The following is a 22,709-nucleotide window of genomic DNA, read 5'->3' as shown; positions in this document are numbered from 1 at the left end:
ACACAGAGAGAGCAGACTGAGGGTGTAGGTCTCCTCCACCAGCCCGCTCCCCCCCCCCCCATCATAACCCGGAGCCTTCCCATCACCACCTGGCCCGCCCATCATCAGCCCTCATCAGCCCTCAGTGCTGGTGTCAGTCTCTTCACCAGCTGTCAGTCTAAGTCAGTGTTTGCTTTCAAGGGGTTAAGGATATAATCACAGGTAGACCAGATTGTCCCTGAAGGTGGCCGCAGCACAGAAGGGTGTCCCTCATCTTAACTGTCAGGAAAAATTAGTGACGCACCCATAACCCACATGAGAGGGAATTCTTTCAACTGAGTCTTCTTCTGATTTCCACCTAGCTTGATTGAATGCTAACACAAGGGAACTAAACACTACATTTTTCTTCCATAGAGATAAACAAGCAATTAAAGCTATATAATAATCGGTATGTTACCTGCCGAACTTTTTTGATCTCAACATCCATCAATCATGTAACATGACAGCTACAACCTGGTACCAGCAAGCACAGATAAAAATGAAATGTTTAGAAAACATGCAAATGCCTGCTCTAAGGCACAGAGCAGTATCACCCGGCTTGATCTCCTATGTACAGCCACTGAAACTACATGCAATGGCAACATCAAGGGAAATCGGAGATAGGTTTGATTTGTACAGGAGGTCTCCGTGGCAGGTTGCAAAGGTCCTCAGATCCGCATGCTCTAAAAATCAAACATGCAAATGAAAAATTACCACCTTTACAGGCAAAAAATGACGCTTAAATTCTTATACATTTGGGAAAATTCACACCTAAAGACTGAGATTGCTTGTCCCTAAGTGCAGACATTACAAGGTTTGGTGCTGATGGTGGCTTTCACTAATTACAAGGACCAAAGATAGAGATTCTGGTGGAGAGTTTATTTACCTCCCATTAACCTGATAGAACTGATAAATATTACATACTTCTCAACCCTAATTTTACCCAGCCTGCAGTGCAAATATATTCCATAGAATTTTTCTGCACTGGCATTTTTCATGTGACTCTAGTCAGTGAATATCAGACCAGTAAAACTCAAGGACTGCATGAGTGTGTGTGCATTTATGGTGTCCAGGTAGCTTAGGTTACAGAATCCATCCACAGCAAATATCACTGTTTTGCAGCTTAAAATTACCTTTGATATCTTTTGGGACAATGAAATAGATATTAGGCACATGCAATATACTTTTTACCTGTCATGAAGTCAGGAGTTACTAACTTAACATTGCATATTCACTTAAAAAAATTCTGAAACAGGACAAGATATGCAAAATCCTTTTATTAAGGAGTCATAAATCTGCCATATTTAGGAGAAACATGCAGAAAATAACATTATCTAAGAAACAAATAGCTCATTGATAGATTCCCAGTAAAGAGGTCTGTTGCAAAGAGATACATTTACATAAAAGTTTCCTCTTTATGAATGACACTGAGTCTATATCTAGTTAATAACTAATAGAGAACTGCACCAGCTCTGCAGATAGCAGGCAGGATCTTAACACTCTGTTTGACCCATCTCACTTGGATGCTGCCCTAAGGTTTTATTGGCCTCTTAAACCCTTTTTCTAATTTGGGAAGGGATCATGTTTGGATTCAAGCATATCTTATTAACCATTTGAGATACAAATATGATGTGACATTCAACAAGACTGATAGGCCCACAGAGGGGAGATCCATTTTTTCTCAAGAATGAGATCATACTGATAGGTGATCTGGTCACCTAGAAAAACCTTAAACTGAAAACATATATTTGAGGAGGGGGTTTGTGGATGAATTGTCAAAAAAAAATTAAATCTTTGAAGAATGTTCAATCAAGTGTTAATTTGTACCTGGTAACAAAAGTTTTGTGACAACTTATCAAGGTCTGTACTCCTGGATTAAAAACAAAGAATGTCTACCAACACTATTGTACTTGTACAGGGATTCTATCTTTATATGAAATCCCCTTGCGGCTTTTAACAGACAATGATTTTACGTCGGAATACTTTTTCATGTTCAATATATTTGTAGCCATACATTCAAAATTAATTGTCTGCTTTACTAATGTATAGAATAACCACTTGGCATGGGGGCATGGGCAGGAGAAGCCAGCAAAATGCCAATGTTGTGTGTAACCAAGTTGATTATAGATCCAGTGTCTACATGTTCCTAATATTGAATGAAGAATACCGCACAGTTTCTGGCCTCTGTGTAACTCATTATCACTCCCCCTGGAGAATTCCAGAATGACTTCCAAGTCCTGTTGATATACAATTTGTGTGTCACTATCTGACAGCAGCAGTGTGTGACACAAATTGGATATGACAAATGATCAGGGAAAGGTCTCTGCTTAACATCACAAAGTCTGATAAACTACTCCCTGGGCTCTTGACTGGCAAGCTGAAGCAGGAGTGAAGTCACTGTTCGGGCTTGGAAATACAGCCAGTTTATTGGATCTTCTTGGTTGTTTACAGACGTTAACCGGGTTATTGGAAGATGACACTGCTATTGGGGCACCCTGAGTCCCTCTTGCTAATTACGATGCAGCTGCTGCCGGGATTGGCCACTCTCTAGACGCTGATCCATCACTGGAAATGATTGACATCAATCATGTCTATTGCATGACTGTCAAACTACCACTAGATGAAATTTGGCCAGATAATGGGTAAATCGCAAGGCATCAAGCACATATTTCATTCCAACAACAATAGATAATGACATTATGACAGCTTTGATGTTTGCCGTGTTCAATTATCTGATAGTAGACAACCTGCACTTCCACTGGTTTTTAGTCATGTATCAAATATAAGCCAGTATAACAGAGTACAAGCAGTCATTCATCAAATGATTTTCTGTTCTATGAGCTGTCAGTTTGCAATAATGCAGCAACAGTCCTTAAAGTTCTTACTAATGGTCATTTTTAGATTATTTCTTTCCTTGCTTTCTTTTTTTCTGTCCTGCTTTCAACTTAAGTTTGTTTCATTCAGAAATTCTTTTACATTTCTAACATATTATCAGCAATGACTGGTATTGCATAACTGGGTCATACAGAGGTCATTCAAAGGTTAGTAGGTAAAAAAAAATGCAAAAAAAAAAAAAATTGTAAACTCCTATCATTATTGAACTTTCAAGCTATATGTAAAAGTCAAAACTGAATAAACATGCACACCTGAAATGGTCAAAATCACATTTTAAAAAATATATCATGTTTACAATTCTCTTCTGGCTAGTTCTACTATGTGTTATAAGGAAACATGCATGATACATTACAATATAAATGTTTAATGGCTTAAATATATATTAAGTACTTTGATCTACACAGATCAAAAATTTTATGTCAAAAGGTTCTGAACTTAAAAACCCTTTTTGTGTTAGGTTCACCAATGCCCACAGGTAATCTTGCTGGGCTGCAGGGCTTGATGGCAATAAGTACATTTTAAATTCTCATGGCTTTGTACAAGACATGCTTTGGATCATGAGGGAAATTTATGAAAAATTCTTGGAAATTCAAACATATTTAAATACCTTTTACACTTTCTCCCTACGACACATACAACCTTATCTTCTTGCAATATTTATTCTCATGCTGTCAGTTACAATTTAGATTAGCTTAACTAGAATTTTATCAGATTATATCTTTTATGTCTCTTCCCACTGCTCCAGAGATTTCAAGACTGTTCTAAATCACCTATGACAGTGTGATGGATGAAATATTATGGTGTGGTAAAGGTCTTTAAAGGTTCGGTTTGCTAAGAATATGCCTCAAAAGCAGCCCTTATATGACTTGCTTTAATCAATTCTGATGAAAGTTACACTATAGAGCAGACAAAAAAGTGGATTAAAGCTCTCAAAGGTAAAATAGTCTTTTAATTATTTGCAGAAATTTTAAAGTTCAAGCTATGGAAATATTTGTATTTCTCTGGATCTGTATAAAGTTTGCAACCCAAATACAGTAATATATTAAATAGGAGATGGGTAAGTTTTTTCTAATTTATTTTACCATACATTGCCAAAATTTAGGAAAATGACGTAGCCATCCATCCAAACAGTACAGCCAACTAACTAGCTAGCCATCTAACCACCAATCTAAATAGTATAGCCAACTAGCCAGCTATCTGACCACCAATCCAAACAGTACAGCCAACAAGCCAGCCATCCAATCCAAACAGTACAGCCAACTAGCTAGCCATCTAACCACCAATCCAAACAGTACAGCCAACTAGCTAGCCATCTAACCACCAATCCAAACAGTACAGCCAACTAGCTAGCCATCTAACCACCAATCCAAACAGTACAGCCAACTAGCCAGCTATCTAACCACCAATCCAAACAGTACAGTCAACTAGCTAGCCATCTTACCACCAATCCAAACAGTACAGCCAACTAGACAGCTATCTAACCACCAATCCAAACAGTACAGCCAACTAGCTAGCCATCTAACCACCAATCCAAACAGTACAGCCAACTAGCTAGCCATCTAACCACCAATCCAAACAGTACAGCCAACTAGCCAGCTATCTAACCACCAATCCAAACAGTACAGCCAACAAGCCAGCCATCCAATCCAAACAGTACAGCCAACTAGCTAGCCATCTAACCACCAATCCAAACAGTACAGCCAACTAGCTAGCCATCTAACCACCAATCCAAACAGTACAGCCAACTAGCCAGCTATCTAACCACCAATCCAAACAGTACAGTCAACTAGCTAGCCATCTTACCACCAATCCAAACAGTACAGCCAACTAGACAGCTATCTAACCACCAATCCAAACAGTACAGCCAACTAGCTAGCCATCTAACCACCAATCCAAACAGTACAGCCAACTAGCCAGCCATCCAATCCAAACAGTACAGCCAACTAGCCAGCTATCTAACCACCAATCCAAACAGTTTAGCCAACTAGCCAGCTATCTAACCACCAATCCAAACAGTTTAGCCAACTAGCCAGCCATCATCTTAACAGTTCAGAAAAATAATAAGCCAAATGAACACTACTACAAACAAATACATATAAAAGACTAAGACCCCATTCACAACGAGTTGAGCAATGGCTCTACAAAGTCACGAACTAAATATGCCTCTCACCCGCCTCCCCATGTGTCATCCCAATGGAACCGAGATTAAATGACTGTACTCCCGCAGGGAAGACGCATGGGGAGGTATGTGAGAGGCGGAGAGACTATTAAAAGATTAGGCAGTTTTCCTTTCATGTATGTCCACCATATTTAGTTCGTGACTTTGTAGAGCCATGGCTCAACTCGTTGTGAATGCGGTCTAACTCAGTTAGGTTATCTCAAGGATGATTTCACAAACAAAACATATACAGACAGACAGACAGACAAAGAGAGACTGACATACACAGTGGTTGGTGATCAAAACTTAATAACAAAGAAAATGACCCCAGTTTCCATGGAAAGAAAAAGATGTGACCAGCAAACTGACCAGTAATGACAGACATCTAAACCAGGGGCAGATTCAGGCTGTCTTCTGGGTCTTCCAGAAGATGGTCAGATTTTCAAGCTTACATTGTTGGGTATCTTTTTAAAATGTTGGAAGACCGTCAAAAATGGTGGATGGATCAACATAGATAATTTGGAAGCCTGTCTGAAAATATCCCTGGAGCCGCCCCTGTAAGCAATGGATGGAAATATAGACCAATGGCCAAAAATAACTAATGTAAAATATGAGCATTTTGTTTGTTTGAAAAAGCATATAATAAACAAGAAACATGCCCCAAGAAAGGTGCAGATCGAGAGCATCAGAGGATGACAGAAGACTGCTTCATTTAAATCTATGGCTGGGGAGGTGAGAAGTCAGACTAGTACTAAAGAAATAATTTGACAACAAAAGGCAAATTGATGATTCTGGTTCTGTAATTTACAAAACCAATACCAGCATCACGCTTTATGTTTGATGAAACTAAGACTGATGTGACTAAGACAATCGCAGGCCATCAATGGAGAGGCATCATTGTATTTTTTCTCCAGGTTTCCTCATAAAAACACCTCATCTATCACAACCAGTCCAATTCCAACTGTCTACATGGTGATGTATAATGATGGCAACCATCAATCAGCCTCAGAGAGAAGATCTTTTTTCTCTATGAATTTCACGCCTGGTGCACACTTAGTGAAAATTGAGAAGGTTGCTGGTATGATTCTACACGGCCAGGCTGCCTGGAGAACAGCCCCTGGTCTTTGAAAACAGCAATTCTCTACAGTCAAACGACAACTATGTAGCATGATTATGTTTCCGCTCAAATGTTACTCGTGTCAAAGTCATAAATGGGAAAAAGGTATAAATGCAGTAATTAATCATTGTTCTGTCAAAAAAAGAACAAATCTGCAGGTATTCCATTGTGTGGTAATCACTGCCACTGGTTCATACACACACACACCTTGAAGGCAACAAAACATGGGAACAATGCTCCAAGGAAAAAAGGAAGGTAACATTTGTGTACTTTTGTTGAAGTAATATGGATTATTCAAATGCTATATACCATAACAATATGGGATTCCATAAAAATGTGGAATTAAAATGACAATTTTTATGATTCTTTTTTAAATGGTTGTTGTAATGCCATTTTCATTAAAAACTAGAAAAGCACTCAGAGAGCGCAGACCTCTGCCAAGGCAGCAATTTTCCATTATTATTGATTATTGATTGAATATCGATCCGTATCACCACCAAAAACTAATCATCTGTTCCATGGCCCACTTCTGACAGTTCCTGAAAATTTCATCAAAATCAGTCCATAACTTTCTGAGTTATATTGATGAAAGATGGCCAAACAGACAAACAAACAGGGGTGAAAACATAACCTCCTTGGCAGGGGTAAAAATGATTGCCTGGGATTTGGCTTCATTAAACACAGATTTATAATGCTGATTTAATCTTCATATATTTCATGTAGTAGAAAAGAGATAAGTAAATTAAAATTAACTGATATAGCATTATGAAATTTTTTTTCAGACTGAACTTTTCTTTAGCTTATACCCTCCTCTTCTATCAAGACTACAAATCCACTCACAAGAACAATTATCAATGACTGACAGCCAAAAAAATAAAACATGATGCATGTTACTTTTTGAAAATATTTCCTAACTTTCTGCATTCAATGTGTTATAATGTAGCACCTGACTACAAGACTGTCATAAATGAGGATGACTCCAGCTCCTTTTATATATACATATATATATATTGAAACATTCCTGAAATCTGAGTACATTTTGTTCACCTTGTATCCATCCATCAAAGTACGTTATCCTGGTACACATTTTATTGAACCTCACAAAACAGTGGACATCTGACAAAGATGCACCTTTTTTTCCTATCAATAATGCACTGTCTCCCCACCTGCTTGTCTCACAGGTGTGAAAAGCTGTTTGTCTCTCAAATATCTACCAGAACATGACTACCTGTGCAATTATCTCTTTGAAAACCCTTCACCATTGTGATCCCCAGTAAAAAAATACCCCTCTTTCTGTAGTTGACTGCTTCTTCAAAGCAGGTTTACAGGTGTGATATGTTTGAGTAACATGACAGCTTCAATCATAACAGAACCTGAGCGCTATCACTGACACAGATGAATATAATTTCAAGATGCCACGAACAGGATACCACATATTACATACATGATATGATGATATCAAGACAAACTCATCATGGAACTGTGACATAATTACTGGACAAGGACACAAACCCTAAACTGTCAAAAAAACACTGGATAGATCTGGGAGATGCAGCAAAAAAGAAGTTGTTGATGAATTAATCTCTTTTTTATGTTTTCTTTTGCATAATCTCAAGTCTGATAAAGATGGTTGTATACACCAGTCTCTGATACATGATGTATCTAGTACACAGACCTTTGAATGGTCCACATCATATAACATAAGAATGATCCAAACAAGTGGTTTTATCCCAAATCCTGTTCTACTGGTTTTCACTTTCTCCAGTCAACATCCCAGAGCCTATTCTAGAGGTTTTCTCTTTCTCTGTCAAAATCTTAGAGCCTGTTCTACAGGTTTTCACTTTCTACACTTAATATCCCAGAGCCTGTTCTAGAGGTTTTCACTTTCTCCGTCAAAATCTTACAGCCTGTTCTAGAGATTTTTACTTTCTCCAGTCAATATCCCGGAGCCTGTTCTAGAGGTTTTTACTTTCCCCAGTCAATATCCTGGAGCCTGTCCTAGAGGTTTTCACTTTCTCCAGTCAATATCCCGGAGCCTGTTCTAGAGGCTGTGGTTTCCTAGCAGGCTGCCGCAGCACACATCCTCATTTCCTGGGCATGTGATTTCAATATTTCTCATTCCAGGTGACAGTGTAAATTGAAATGATGTGCAAAATTGAATTTTGCTGGAATTAAGGACTCTAATCAACTCAATATTACCAAGAGTTATTGCTCAATTTTACCCCGCCTGTCATGTGTAATTACACTCAGGTACTGCTGCTAATCTTAGAATTACCAAGGCCTTTTTTTCTGAAAACTATCAGCAAAATGCATAATGACAAGAACACAAGTAGTGCCGTATTTTCTTCTGCTTTATATTCTATGCACTTAGTCTAGTTCAAAAGCAAAGTGTAGTGCTTTTTTACAACCTACTGTTACTTTCAAGGCAAAACAGAATGTTTGACACTTATAATATCAAAAGTAAAAACATCAAAAGCACTGACACATACGCTTATATAATAAACATTCACGCTTGTTTTTTTTTCTACAAAAAAAAAAAAAAAAAAAAAAAAAAAAAAAAAAAAAAAACTTGCTGTGAGATAAACATATGTACACAACGTATTTTTAGTAGGAAAATTGGAAATTCTCAAAAGCAATTTGTCTGCCAGCACGGTATAAAAGGTTTTCACTGTGGTTGACTTCAAGTCATCTATAGGGCCTTAGGGAAGAGCAAGTATACTCGACAAGATGTATGAGCTTTGTCTTACATCAAAAGGAAGCACCTTCAAAGAAACAGACACTTTCTATTTGTTTCAAGCGATGAAAAATGAACATATCAAAAACCAAGTTGCAATCAAAATATATGAGGAGACTGTCCATCTTGTCTTGCACAAGAAAGTATTGTTTTCCATGTTGTGTAGGTGACAGTAAATGAGAAGCAACATGGACCTGGGGCCCTTTGATGATCTGTGGGAATGCGGTAATGTGGCTACAATTTCAACTACCATGACACTAATGTCTCAGTGTCGCAAAGACGATGACATTTTTCAAGTCATCTTGTAAACTATTCACGCCAAAAAAGATGACTGACAGAGGATGATACAAATGTTATCTTGTCAGAGCAACTGCACATTGTCTCTCTCATTTATCTTGGGCCGAGTTCACACAAGGCCTAAATTAGATCAGAAAAAAAGCCTAACTTGCACCCTGAGATGATCAAAATGCAGCAGGGGTCCATTTTCAAAGTCTAAAATTCTTGGGATAATCTTGGACTGCTAAATTCTGGTCAAATCTACAATTACTGATCAATGTGTGTTTAGCAGGCTAAGATTTTAGTTCAAAAACATTCGTCATTTTATACTCCTCTTTCACAATTTGTTTGTCTAACGTCACCACTGGAAATCAGCTGATATTTAGCGTAAAACACGGCTGTGCAATGTGATGTGAGACTAGAAAATGTGCAAGAATCTGCATGATTTTACCCGTAAGTCGCAAGATTTTTGGTTGTCTCAGATAATTTACATTTAGTCCATTTCACATTCTGAAGTCATCTTGTGTGAACAATTTGTTCAATGCAGATGTGAACAGGAAAGATGGCTGTGATACGTATTCAAAGAAAGTTGAACGCCACAGAACACATGTACGTCTACTTCCTTGTAGAAGAAAAATCTGTCTTAGTCATGCTGCAACCACAGGTCCCCTCTTCCCCAAACAGATGATTTGTTTTATGGAAGATAAGGAAAAAGGAAGACAATTGGCAAATGTTCATAATTAATTCTTTTTTAAAAAGTGTTTCACCATAGAGAAGCCACAATAAAGACATCAGGATCAAGACGGGTTGCACCGATGTCACCAGCAGAGGAAATCTAAATAAAAACTGCAGTCCTACATCCCACACACAAATTATCTTCCACAGCTAAAATTAAACTACAACTTGACTTCTCATTTATATTTTTCATCAAGAACTGATGAAAATGAATACATTTATGTGAAGGTTTACACTATATGGATGCCCCCTATCACCATTAAATGTGTAATAAGTTAGTGTATCATAAAAACTGATAATGTTTCACAGTCCATTTTGTTATAAATTCAGCTTAAGAACTGAGACCATTTTGATGCCAAATAACACCAAGTACGAAATCAAAACTGAAGAGAAAAGGATAATCACATAGCGGAGATTTCATTTTGCAAGTAAAATAATTTTTTCCACCATTAACTTACTATACACAGCAGACTAATGACCGATCAAAATGATTGTCAAACAGGAAGCTCCCCTTTGAAGCATTGTTATGAAAATCATTCACCTCAGGGCACATAACCAGTCATAATTCCACAGTTACTGGGACTGATTGCTGTGTCTAATACCACGTCATTTAGGTGGATGTACAAAGTGCTTGGTCTGAAATGGCTGCTCCCAATGCTGACTGCATACTAAACAAGAGAATGGCTTTAAAAGGAGCAGCGCTATTATTTGAAAAATGGTCATACAAATCAAAACCAATAAATGTTTCTTTTCATCTTGGTGATAATCATGTTTCTTATGCACTGCCTTCTGTTGGGATATTTAGAAGAGGTGGAACATTGGTGTAGAATTTAACATGATAAATTGTGGGACGATGCAAAATAATAAATCTAATATTTTATTTAACAATAACTAATGCTAGTTCTTTACTTCAATAGGGGCTTGTTTCACACAATGACCAAGCAAAAAATCTTTCTAGGCACAGGATGTTCCAAATTCAGCATAAGTTGTGTCACAAGAAGAATCTCATTTTATGTGTTGAAAGTTAGCCCAAGGATCAAATTTCTAAATCTACAATGAGACAGACTAGAGCTTTTACTGTACACTAAAACAGAGTGATTGTGTGAGAGAATAAAAACTGTTAAAAATATTATAGACCATGCTCAGCATCTGTCATCTTAAAGCATACATTTCAAGTGTTAACTTGCTGAGGAGACATCACACAACCCTTTATTTCCCAAGGCAGTGACGGTGTAAAAATCAATGGATAGCAACAAACGACATCTTTTAAAAGCAATTAGGTAATAACTGTTTCATTTACACCCAATCATGAAGAAAAAAAAAAAAAAACATAAGCAATCAATATTATATATAATGACAATCAACATACAGTGATCTACATGGAGTGACACACTCTCATTGTTGGGTTGTGTGATGCATGCACAAAAGAAGACTTGCTTAGCTGGTCTTAGCATTATTGAAATGTACCACCATCATTGTCACAACATCATTTTGCAGCAGTCAGCTAACCTATTTTCAGTATATTTTAGCAGTCTAAGCTAAGCCAAAAAACTTACAGCTATTAGTGAAGCAAACTCTATAATAGTAATGTATAGCTTGTACAAATAATGGCACCAACCAATCACTAGGAAAGTCTGTGAAATGCAACATCACAAAACTTGTAATGTCAGCCCTACATATTATATGTATGCTATCATTCACTAACTTTTAATGCTCTGTCAGTCACCAGTATTTAATCTTCTTTCTAAAGCACTAAAGCAAACACAGTGAAATAAAAGAAATCCCCAAAGATCCGGAGGGTTTTTAAGTTCAAACGCTAACAACCAGGATGTCATCTTGATTTGGTCTTCCAGCCATGCGAACATATCAAGTCACCAGATAGAAAATGTTATTTGCAGCCTGCCAACCATCACATAACAACCAATTATTTACATTGATATTTTTAATCCAAAAATCAATGTGTATCATTCTTGGAATCCCCTGACTAGAGCCAATAACAGCCCTTGGCCTGATAAATCATATCATTGAGGTCCCCAATCAATTCATTTAGCGATATAAAATGACAACATTTGGAACCAACGCATCGATGTTTACAGTGGTCATTATGCTCATTTTTTTTTCGAGTTTTTTTTTCAGTCCAGACTATATAATGGCAGACTGGAGAAGAAGATCATCACCCACAGCGGTGTATTGACGATGCCCATGTTAACGACCCCAAGACCAAGGGGGCTCTGGCCTTGACTCCAGCGACTCCTCGGACTAATGACATTTGCGGCTGAAAGTAGTTTGTCAGGATCCCTGCTGATTGGCCTTCTAAAACAATTTGATCAGAAGAAATTATGGTGTGTCTCAAATACACTTCCTCTTATTAGTGCTAACAAGGTTATGCTGTGAAAATAGCAACCTCTTGTAAGTGCTTTATGTTCTGTTCTATTAGACCTGTTAACTTCATTAGCTTTCTGAATTTATCACATCTTAGTCACCCCCCCCCCCAAAAAAAAAAAAAATCATAAAGTATCACATTTCTGTTTTCTTTTCTGATAAAAAAAATTACACAAGGTTCATTTTTGCTGAGGGAGAATTGCAGTTATCATTATGTTGAATCTGAGGCACTTATTTTTCTCATCTATTTGTTATTTTTTTCAGAAAAAGACAAAGTGCCAAAAAAAAAGTCAATGTTAGAAATTAATCGTCAAATATGACGTAAAATGCAGAGTTGCTAGACTGATTTTCTCCTAACTGCAGATGATGGAAAAGTTTATTGCTGTAACCTGGAAAAATGTATGTGTAACCATTTATTAGCCACACAGACACTCATTCACTCACACACACACACACACACACACAGAGAGAGAGAGAGAGAGAGAGAGAGAGAGAGAGAGAGAGAGAGAGAGAGAGAGAGAGAGAGAGAGAGAGAGAGAGAGAGAGAGAGATGGGAGACACACACACACACACACACACACACGTTACATATAAGTGAAAAAAATAACTCCCAAAAACATAAATCTTTTCTTTACAATCTAAGGTCAGTGATGGACAGCCCTCATTGCCATCATAACACATCCAAGTCCAGTTTCCAGTAAAGTCACATTCAATACCATTTTCACAGTCATCATCATTTGTAAACCAACTTCTAGCCATTCTCATGGTAATGTGGCTTTTCCTCTTATTCTCCCATCAACAGTGCTGTGTGTCATCTAAACAAGTGGAAACACTCATTTCCTTGCAAAGCAGCCAAGCATAGAAAAGCTATAGCCTGTTCCTTCCTTCATTATACACTGTGTAAGGCACACAGCAGAAACACCAGGAATGCAAATGTGGCTTTGTGGGCAATGAATTTGCAGCTTGTTGAGTGTAATGAATGAATTCATTAGGTACTTAATGTTCTGTAGGAAAAGCCCCAGACAGGCTGGATGTGCTAATCTTTTCGTATTGACACTGATGTCTCTCCAAGGATGCCACCACATTCCCAAATTATCATATCCCACTTTGGTACCATCAATAATGCCGTGATGTACCACTGACATAAGTGATAATTTTTCACTTCAAATGAATCATTGGTCAGGTTTGTAAAGAGCATTTGAGATGTTTCTTGGCAGCACGGCACTCTCTAAGCAACAGAGGTAATTTCTTTTCGTGTTCTGCTGAGTATAGGTTATAATTAGAGCAAATAACCAAGTGTTATCATTCTCTGGTTTTTTCAATAAAATGTCAGTCATACTCATGTCTGTTTTGTCATGGGTTATGCTGGCTCATCAAATACCCATTAATGTAGAGATAGATAAGAAAATGGGACTTCATATTTGCTCCACTTAATATATCTAATGATGGCGGCAGTTCTGTATATGCAGGTCCGTGGCCTCTACTAATCATGGACGTCTTTCACTTACCACATTGTTTACCGCATTGTTCACAGGATTAAAAATTTCTTTCTAATGATATATCTGGCACGAGACAATGAGACATTTGACAGAAAATAATCATCATTTTCATTTGTTGTAAGATGAAGGACTTGTGGCGGGACTTGGTTTGACAATTTTAGATTTTACGACAGCCAAATTCCGACACCTACAAATTGGCCTTTAAGGTGTAGCTTGCTGTCTCATTAGATTTCAAGGACTTATAACCCAGGCACAATTACTCCTTCCAAACTACTGGTTTAAATCTAATCTTTCATGAAAAGTTGAATGTTATTGATCTAACTGGGATGACAGTAATTGGTTCTACGGCTCCCTACATCTGCCCACGCCTGCCTATAGTCTGTGTGCGTGCTTGCTTCACTGGAAAACATGGAAAACTTTGTGGAGTGAAGATATCAGGACCAGCACCCGCTGACAGACCTACTGTAAAATTGCAGGAGGAGGGGAATAGATATCTTGGAGGATGGATGGAACAGAGAAACATAACATTGGGTCATTCTGTGTCAGAGGGAAACCAGAAAAGCATCAAGAGAGTAAAAAACTTTGCCAAAGCAGCTTAATTATTGTAATTTATTATTTAACTGATCACCACCAAAATGTGATCCATTTTAAGATTCAGATAGGTCATTTCTGTTATCATAATTTTTAAATTTTGGCTGTTCACTAACAAACAAATAAAGGCAAAAACGTTGCCTCCTTGGCAGAGGAAACAAGACAAAGCTCTATGGGATTTATATGTAAACTTTGTGCATGAATGGCAAAAATTTCCATTTCCAAGTTGTTTTCAGTTCAAAATGTTACAAACAATGTTCAAAACAAGAGGTTAAAAGCACTATAAGCATTACACAACATAATACTAACAGCCTTTTTTCTAGATGACTTGAATGCATTTTTTTTAACAACTTGGATGAATAAAAATAAATTTAAACAAATGTTTAACAAAATGAATAACAATAAACACTTACAGCAGTGTATAAAATAACTGAAATCATGACTAAGAGAAGTTGTCAAGCCAGCCCCTGCAGGTTAAAGAGTACGACCTGAATTGCTCATGTGTTTGCTTCAGTACAAACGTACCTGCGATATAAAATTAATTTCCCACCATAATGGTCAAATTGCATGTAACATAGAATGCTTAATTATTGTTTTCACAAAACTGGAGTTCCAGAAAATGCTCATAACAATTCAGATTTTATGCAAACAGACATGCAATAAAAAGTATGTGGGAATGTTTTTAGATTCTTTTTTCCAGAAAACGTTTTCCCCAAGTCACTGAACCTGAAATCATCAATGTTCATAACGAAGATAATTTTTTCTTTAAATGGTGATGCTTATTTCAACATCTACAAGTACACTTCCTGTCATAACAATAGCAAAATTAAGAAATTTATCAAAAACTTTTTTTGTATATACCATCACTATTATCCACTCAGGATCTTTGTACCCTGTTTCTTGACCCAAATCAGAAAACAAAATACAAACTAGATCAAATTTTGATTCAGAGAAGACCTTTCCTTTATTTCCAATAGTGCATTTCTTTTTAACCCCCCCCCTCCTCACCCCCCCCCCCCCTCCTTACCCCAACCTATAGGCCAGGTGACATTGATATATTATATAAAAATTGTGGGAGGAGATGCCTGAACAAAAACATATCATCTTTTAGTATCCATTGAATTTATATATTTCACAAGAAATAACCATTATGAAGGGTATAATCACACAACTATATGCTGAGGTCTTCTAAAGTGGACAGTCTCATTGCAATTAATAGAAAACAGTGCATTATTGTACAAAAGAAATAATATATAAGAACCAATTCCATTTTCTAAAACTAATTTGGCAAAACAGTGATAAAAATCACAAACTTAAAAACTGCACATCAAGATGTTCCTGTGTTCCAAGTTTCAATAAAATCAAAGAAAAACCTACAGGAGATGGCTAGGCAGGAGTAAGCCACATTTACGTTTTAGGCCTCTCCCCACACATCCACCCAACCACACATGCATGCACATGTGCACGCATACACACACACACACACGCACATTTACATGCACACACACACAGTAGGGGTAAAGGTGCTGATGATGTTTGGGAAGTTAGTCCAGGTAATGCTGCTTTGGCGGGGAGGGATGGGTGGCATTAAATAATACAGAGAGAAGCTATTTAGACGAATATCTACCAGTATGTTATATTTCATATGACTCGAGTCTTAAAAGCAGAACCTTGCCTGTGTGTGAAAATGATGATTTGCACCAATGACGGTATACAAAAATAGTACAACGTTAAGAGACATACAGAGGAAGTGTATTCAGCTCGCGAAGAGTCATCAAATCACATTAAAACATTAAAAACCACACCAGTTCACGCTAATCTTCCTTTGGCATGTCACTGCTTAATTTTTCTTGTCGAGGCATTTTTATGAGAATGCCTGCAGCCCCTCCGGTAGAACACACCAGAATTTAAAACAGCAAACTCAAATTTTTACCAAAAAATCTCACAATAAATACACCCAGGAAGTGCCATAAATTTATGTGATCAAACACACTAATCTCTCATTAAGTACTGACTCAAATATCTGGATATCCATGGATATAAGGAACATGACTAGTTCATCACCATTTTCCAACATCCCCTTGTATGTACAAAAAATTCTGCGCCCTATTATTATTTTCTGTGATCACTTTTGTATGACGACATTCCCATTTCCTTAAACACAAACCTAGCTATAAAGTAAATAAAAGTAAAATGTGTGTTGGAAGAGAAACATATTGCATTACTTCATACAGAGACAAGAGATGGGAGTAGCAACCATTTTTTATACCTTGAACTGAACAGATGAAGTCAGCTACCATATAGACACAGAATGCTATACAATTTATGAGCCAGCTGATTCAAGTCTATCATGAACCAATATTGAGTACTGCTGTAAACAGTGTATGTGTATGTATGTAGTAGTCCACTGGTAATGAGGCAGCTGGCTCTGTCTTACTTTCTGCCGACTTGACAATACTTTCTTATCAAATTAACAATAGTCAATACAACAAGTTCTAAATACCATTATATCACACGTTCTTGCCAAGTACCAGGCGCAGGCCTAATTACACGTGACAGGTTGATTCAATAACATCTTCTGTCATTTAGCGTTCACATTCATTATAAGAGATAATTCAAGCTCCAGTCAATTCTGATTACATGAGATGTTGATAATGGAGCTCCATTTGTCTTTGCCTGCATGCAAATGTCAGCATAATCAAATTGCCTTGTCTTGTTTCATTGTTGTTCAGGCTCAAACAGCGCCCCCTGACTCTCTCTTCTAGGAAATGCACAGTCTAAACAAGAGAAAAACCGAAGAGAAAAAAATGCTAAGGTGAATTCTGAAAAAAATTCATCATGCCACATATAGAAATGTACAAGATCACCTTATACAGAAACTACATTTATATCCTGTTACTTGACAACTCAGCCATAATTGAAATGAAATAGTTTCGTGTGAACCATTTGCTTCACAAAACATGGTGAAACTAGTTTTCTTTTCCTCCTATTACAATAAAAGAATGTATTCTTGCAGGGTCAGGTCATCTCTCAGAGTAACCTAAACTGATGTTGTGCCTGGAATTTTTTTAATTCAAAACTACCAGTCAAAAATCTTTAAGGTAATTACTGCAAATTATTACATTCAAAAGAATGGCCAAGTCCCTCTTTATGCTGACAGTTAACTTCCGTCCTAACAAAGCTTCCAGTCATTCATTCTTTTAATACTCAAGCTCCCTCTCAAGTATTTCAGTGCATTTCCACAGATGAGCATTCTTACTTTGATCTTTTTTTAGTCACAAGATAGGATATCGCTTAATTCTCAAGAGCTTTGGCAAACATGGCCTAGGCACAGGTTCGCATGTGGGGACTTGTTTCATATTCACAGTCATCCGTCAAAATATTTGTCGGACTATCAATAAATGGATCCCCCACATTATTTTACCTGTCATCCCTATCTGATGCAAAGCAGGCCCTGTTATAAATGGCCCCTCTAGGCTCGCGGCAGTTAATGGGAAATGCGGTGCTATGCTAGGCTGTCTGGATCCAATAGATAGGACAATGAAATAACACTAACAATGACAAATTATAATCATAAAACTACCGAATGACAAATAAAATGGCCAGCATTCATGATATCAAAGGATTGCAATGGTCCAATCATGCAAGCAGATAATAAATAGGGACAGGAGTGTGTTTTTCTGGCATTTGGAACACTGGATGATGGTCCTTTGTCCTACATCAAATTATAATATATAGCTGCTCATTCCCGATAACAGATATTCAAAGCCCATTTACTACACAGCTCTGACAAGGGCCTGCAATTTGAAAGATAAACTTTGAGCCAGCCTCATAAAATAGCCACTTGTCAATGGAATGGCTTGTGTGCTCAATATATTTAAATGACATTTGTAAAATTAAAGCCCTTGAATTAGAAATTAATGTGCTAACACAGTGATTAGGGCACAGGTTCCTTTCACATTTGTTTTTTTTCTTGATTATTTTATGTAAATGAAATTGGAAAACTCCAAGCAGATCGCACATATATCATGTGGTTCACAACATAGATCAAATAAATATTTATCTTATTTACAGAAACATCACTGAAACCTAGTTACTAACAGCAATAATTCATTAACAATCTTGTCTTACTATCTGTTTTGTTTTTTAGGATGGTGTTTTTATTCTGATTTTGGCACAGACATGTTTTCATCCATGTCCATCAATATGGCACAACATAAATATTGTACATGGAGATATGACTTTAAAAAATTGATTAACATTTATAACACAAGAAAACAATCTCAATCAAAACAGTTTCATGACACCAGATGGTTACTGTACAACAGTGTCGCAGATATAACCATTTCGAGGGCACCATATTCCCCTCCTTGCCATTTGTGTAACTAGCTTTCCTGCGCCATTAAATCTCACCAAGCAGCTGCCGTCACCAGACAAAGCCTCGCTGGCATCACGGCGCCACCAGCTTCAAAAACACTACTTCACTGGAGTATGAATATGACTTTAATGTCAAGATAAGATAGAATGAAAAATATTCATCAAGAGTTGATGCACATAAAATCGCTATCACTCACTATAAAATAATGTATAGCCGGAACATTACGGAAGTATTTGATAGGCATAAACTTCTGAAGGATCGCATGTAGGCAGCCTCTCAGGTTCCTCTGTCTGCAGTTAAATGCTATCAATCATATACAATCTCTCAGAATAGACAATGCAGCCCATTACCTCTTATCACTTCTAAAGAAAAGCCACTAATTTTAAGGCATTATGAATTAATATAATGGATGATGTAAATTACTGCGCTGTCAGAGTAAATCAAGAAAATGCAATCTTTCCTTCACGTGTCTTGGATCTATACGACCTTTTATATTTCTTTATGAAAGAATTTACAACAGATCGCCAATAGTGCCATGTCAAACCCCTATTTTATATCTCGCTGAGGCCCTGGGTGCCACTGCATGTTATAAATTGTTGATAAGCAGGTTAAAGGAGTCACACCGACTGTCAAATCAAAGGTGCCGCCTGATTTATTACACATGACATTGCTGTGAGATGATTGCGGCCCTCATCTGTCATTTGCGCTTCAGCTGCGGTAGATTGAATGACATCTTGTATGTACACATAGTCATTTGTCATCCTACTATCACCAGATTACAGGTGACCCCTGCGACCCTGTCTATCTCACCTATCACAAATTGAACCTCGGCAAGAATGACACCGTGACAATAATAGCGCTGGGACGTGGTACCAAGACGAGCTGATGACACATGTTGGCACGGTAACCACAGTTTGTTCTGATGTGTATGTGATCTATTACCCTGGGAGAAAACAAATGTCCACTTTTGGGAGTATCAAACTGTCACTTTCATCACCTGTTGCCCTAGTATGTGAGTGGAGGTGACAGATACTGGGAAATAAATGACTCAATTCTGCCTCCGGCCATTCTTCAGTCTTGTACCAGCTGATACATCTCGTCTTGAATACCTTACACAGGTTACCTTTATGATAATAACACAGCGCCACCACCCACACCTATACTCTACACATTACACATACTGATACTGTTACTCAATAGTTACTATTATTTTCCTCATGAACAAATACCCCTTATCTAACTGTACTGTCTGTGCTAGCCTGGTGGTCATTACATGAAATGTAGGAGAATTAACAGTACAGGCAGGGTACAGCTAGCTGGTAAAAGTGGATGGGTTGGATGGTAACTCTGTCTGGAGAGCAGGCCATTTATTACAGCCAGGATTAAGTGATAAGCCAAGTGCTTTAAAAGTAATGTTCACCTTAATCAAATACTCGGCAACATTTGGCACAGTGGAGTACAAGATGAATTTCTGTCTCACTTGCCGACCATTCATCAAAGAATGACTGCTTTTAGCCACACCAAATCATCATTCTTTGAATGCTGAAGAGGCGTTGGTTCCACTGTGATTTTACGCATGCAAAACATGTGTAAATTTCTGCACTGTGATCAAAAGTACCGCAGAAACACCTGTCCCAGCCATTACCCCTGCTCTAGAAAAAAATTGTGCAATTTCGCTCCCCCATCTATCACACTTTGCAATATCTTTATTGCTTCTGCCTGTCATGCAGTCAAAATAAATTGCCACAATTTGTGTTTATGTGTTATTATTTTCACATCCATGAGACGATTCAGTCCTTAGATCTTTCTAGCCGGGCTGATCAATCACTCTGCTCAACAATCAAGGTAAATATTTTCAATCATCTCCCTGACAACCTAGTGACATAATTGATAGATGATGGATAGGTGGAGGTCATAAAGGCACGTTATGGGCCTGCTTGCATTCTTATTACTCTTTTATATCCCCCTTTTCACTTGGTTGTGCTGCTGGTGAAAGAAATCCACCTCAAAACATTTAGAATATGCCGCAGCAGTCTGCTCCCGCTTCTTTTACCCAAGGCTATATAAACTAGATACATTAATGCAGTGTACATCCTATGTCAATCATGCCTACAATATGCACAATTACCACGTTCTTTGTGTTGAATGTTTATAAATAACATTGATATATTTTGGTTGTTTTATTGTGTAAATAGTATTATCAGACATCCTGACAGAACACTAGAGAAATCTTCTGTAGAGTCAAAACAGTGACATTTACTAAATTAGCCCTAACAAGTCTGCTTTAAATAATAGGATAAAATTCAGTAAATTTTCTTTTTTCTTCTTTCTTTCATTTGAAAATAATTATTTCATGAAAGGAATTTTTTACCTTCATATACAATTTTTTATCTTCACATACAGAATGTCAGTGAAATCCACATTTCATGTCAGTCAAATAATACTTACACATTTTTTTCTTTTCAATTTGATCACCTTTCTACAGAATAAAATTCCTCCTCTAAAACAACATCTCAAATTAAGCAGAGAAAAACAAGACATTTTTTTTTTCTAAAATGACATTTTTGGGAAAACACAGAGATAAAATGCAAGTGAATAATTCCCCGTCTGATTTAATTTTGAGCTTAGATGAGAGCTTCCGTAATTCACTGAGAGAAAATATGAATACTTCATCTTTCATCTTCCACCAAATAATCAAGTTAAGGCAATTTGAATTTTCTGGTGTTACAATCCTCGACTTTCCCTACACGCATGACATCAAGCCTCCTGTCTTAAAAACAAAGTGTCCAAGTCTGGCAGCAAGGGCATCCACAGATGGTTGAAAACTACTATCATTTCCCGGAGGATCTCAAATCATTTTAAAAGCAACTACAAGGTAGAACAAGAATTAACTGTAACCCTAATCCAGTCTGACACCCCTTTACTTTACTTGTTGAAAGTGCGGGTTCCAAGAACAGAGCTCGCAATGATTAATGCCCCTAAAGCTTTGTGCCTTACAATTTAAGTCCTAATAAATTTACTGGCTGTAATGAAATACTTTTACAATGTCAAGTCTCATATTAGAACCTACCAATTGTGCTGTTTTATGGATCCTAAGTTCTATTATTTATGACACATCTAATGGTTGGAAGGCCGTTAGGGCTTAAGCAGCAATTCATCTGGCCTTTAAATCTAATAATTGGAAATAGCGCCGTGTTTTATGAAAGTCGAACAGCAAAAAATGAGTTAAGCATACACCCAATGAAATTTATAAAAATATGATAGGGGAAGAGACAGGTCTCACATTCCACTGCTGTAATAACATAAATTCAGTGCAAGTTATGAATGAGACCAAGCTGCCAGGCAAGCTTTACTGAAAAACCCATTACAATTCATAGCTTATGTATCACATAAAAAGAGCTGTCAAATTAATCTTTTCTCTCAAGTCCGTCTACCTTCTTTTGTCCTCTAATAGGTAGTAATTTATAAGATGTGCTTAATCAAATTATAAAGAAATCAGTGGTTCAAAGTAATTCCGCACTTCATCATTCATTACTGTCAACTGATTCTGCCAACAGGGGGCAGCACCCTCTACATCAACAGTTGGCTATTTAGGTCAGAAATGAGTCACCAAACTTGCCAGAAGCTAACCACTTTCACTTCCTTGTCAAAATTTGTAAACAGAAGATGAAAAATTTCAAACTTACCAACATTTATCTCCTTTCAGTTCCTTGTCAAAAATTGAAAATAGAATAGAATAAATTTCAAACTTACCAGCTGTTTCTTTTCACTTCCTTGTTCAAGTCTGGAAGAAAAACAATAGAAATCATTTTACAATCAGAAGCAACCTTCTAATTTAGCTTCTTTTTCAGACGTCAAAAAAACAAATATTGTAAAACTTTTTGAATTAAAAAATGACAGACTTACATGATTACAAAATATCATTT

The 22,709-nt window shown here is 37.2% G+C and overlaps 1 long non-coding RNA gene across 2 annotated transcripts in view; it reads right to left on the bottom strand.

Moving 5' to 3' along the window:
* LOC106156437 (uncharacterized) overlaps nucleotides 1–22,709 on the bottom strand; it is a 43,094-nt gene that overhangs the window by 20,250 nt on the left and 135 nt on the right. The window contains exon 2 of one of the 2 annotated variants that reach the window (XR_001237708.2): nucleotides 22,537–22,567. This is a non-coding gene — a long non-coding RNA (uncharacterized LOC106156437). Of the gene's footprint in view, nucleotides 1–436; nucleotides 8,672–22,536; nucleotides 22,568–22,709 lie in introns of those variants that run through there. The other variant, XR_015333044.1, reaches the window with a different exon arrangement.

The sequence above is a fragment of the Lingula anatina genome, chromosome 2 (assembly GCF_051362555.1).
Source record: "Lingula anatina isolate TDL-2025a chromosome 2, LinAna3.0, whole genome shotgun sequence".
In the NCBI taxonomy this organism is placed as follows: domain Eukaryota; kingdom Metazoa; phylum Brachiopoda; class Lingulata; order Lingulida; family Lingulidae; genus Lingula; species Lingula anatina.
The sequence above is the reverse complement of the archived record's forward strand: the minus strand, read 5'-3'. Positions and strand labels throughout refer to the sequence as shown.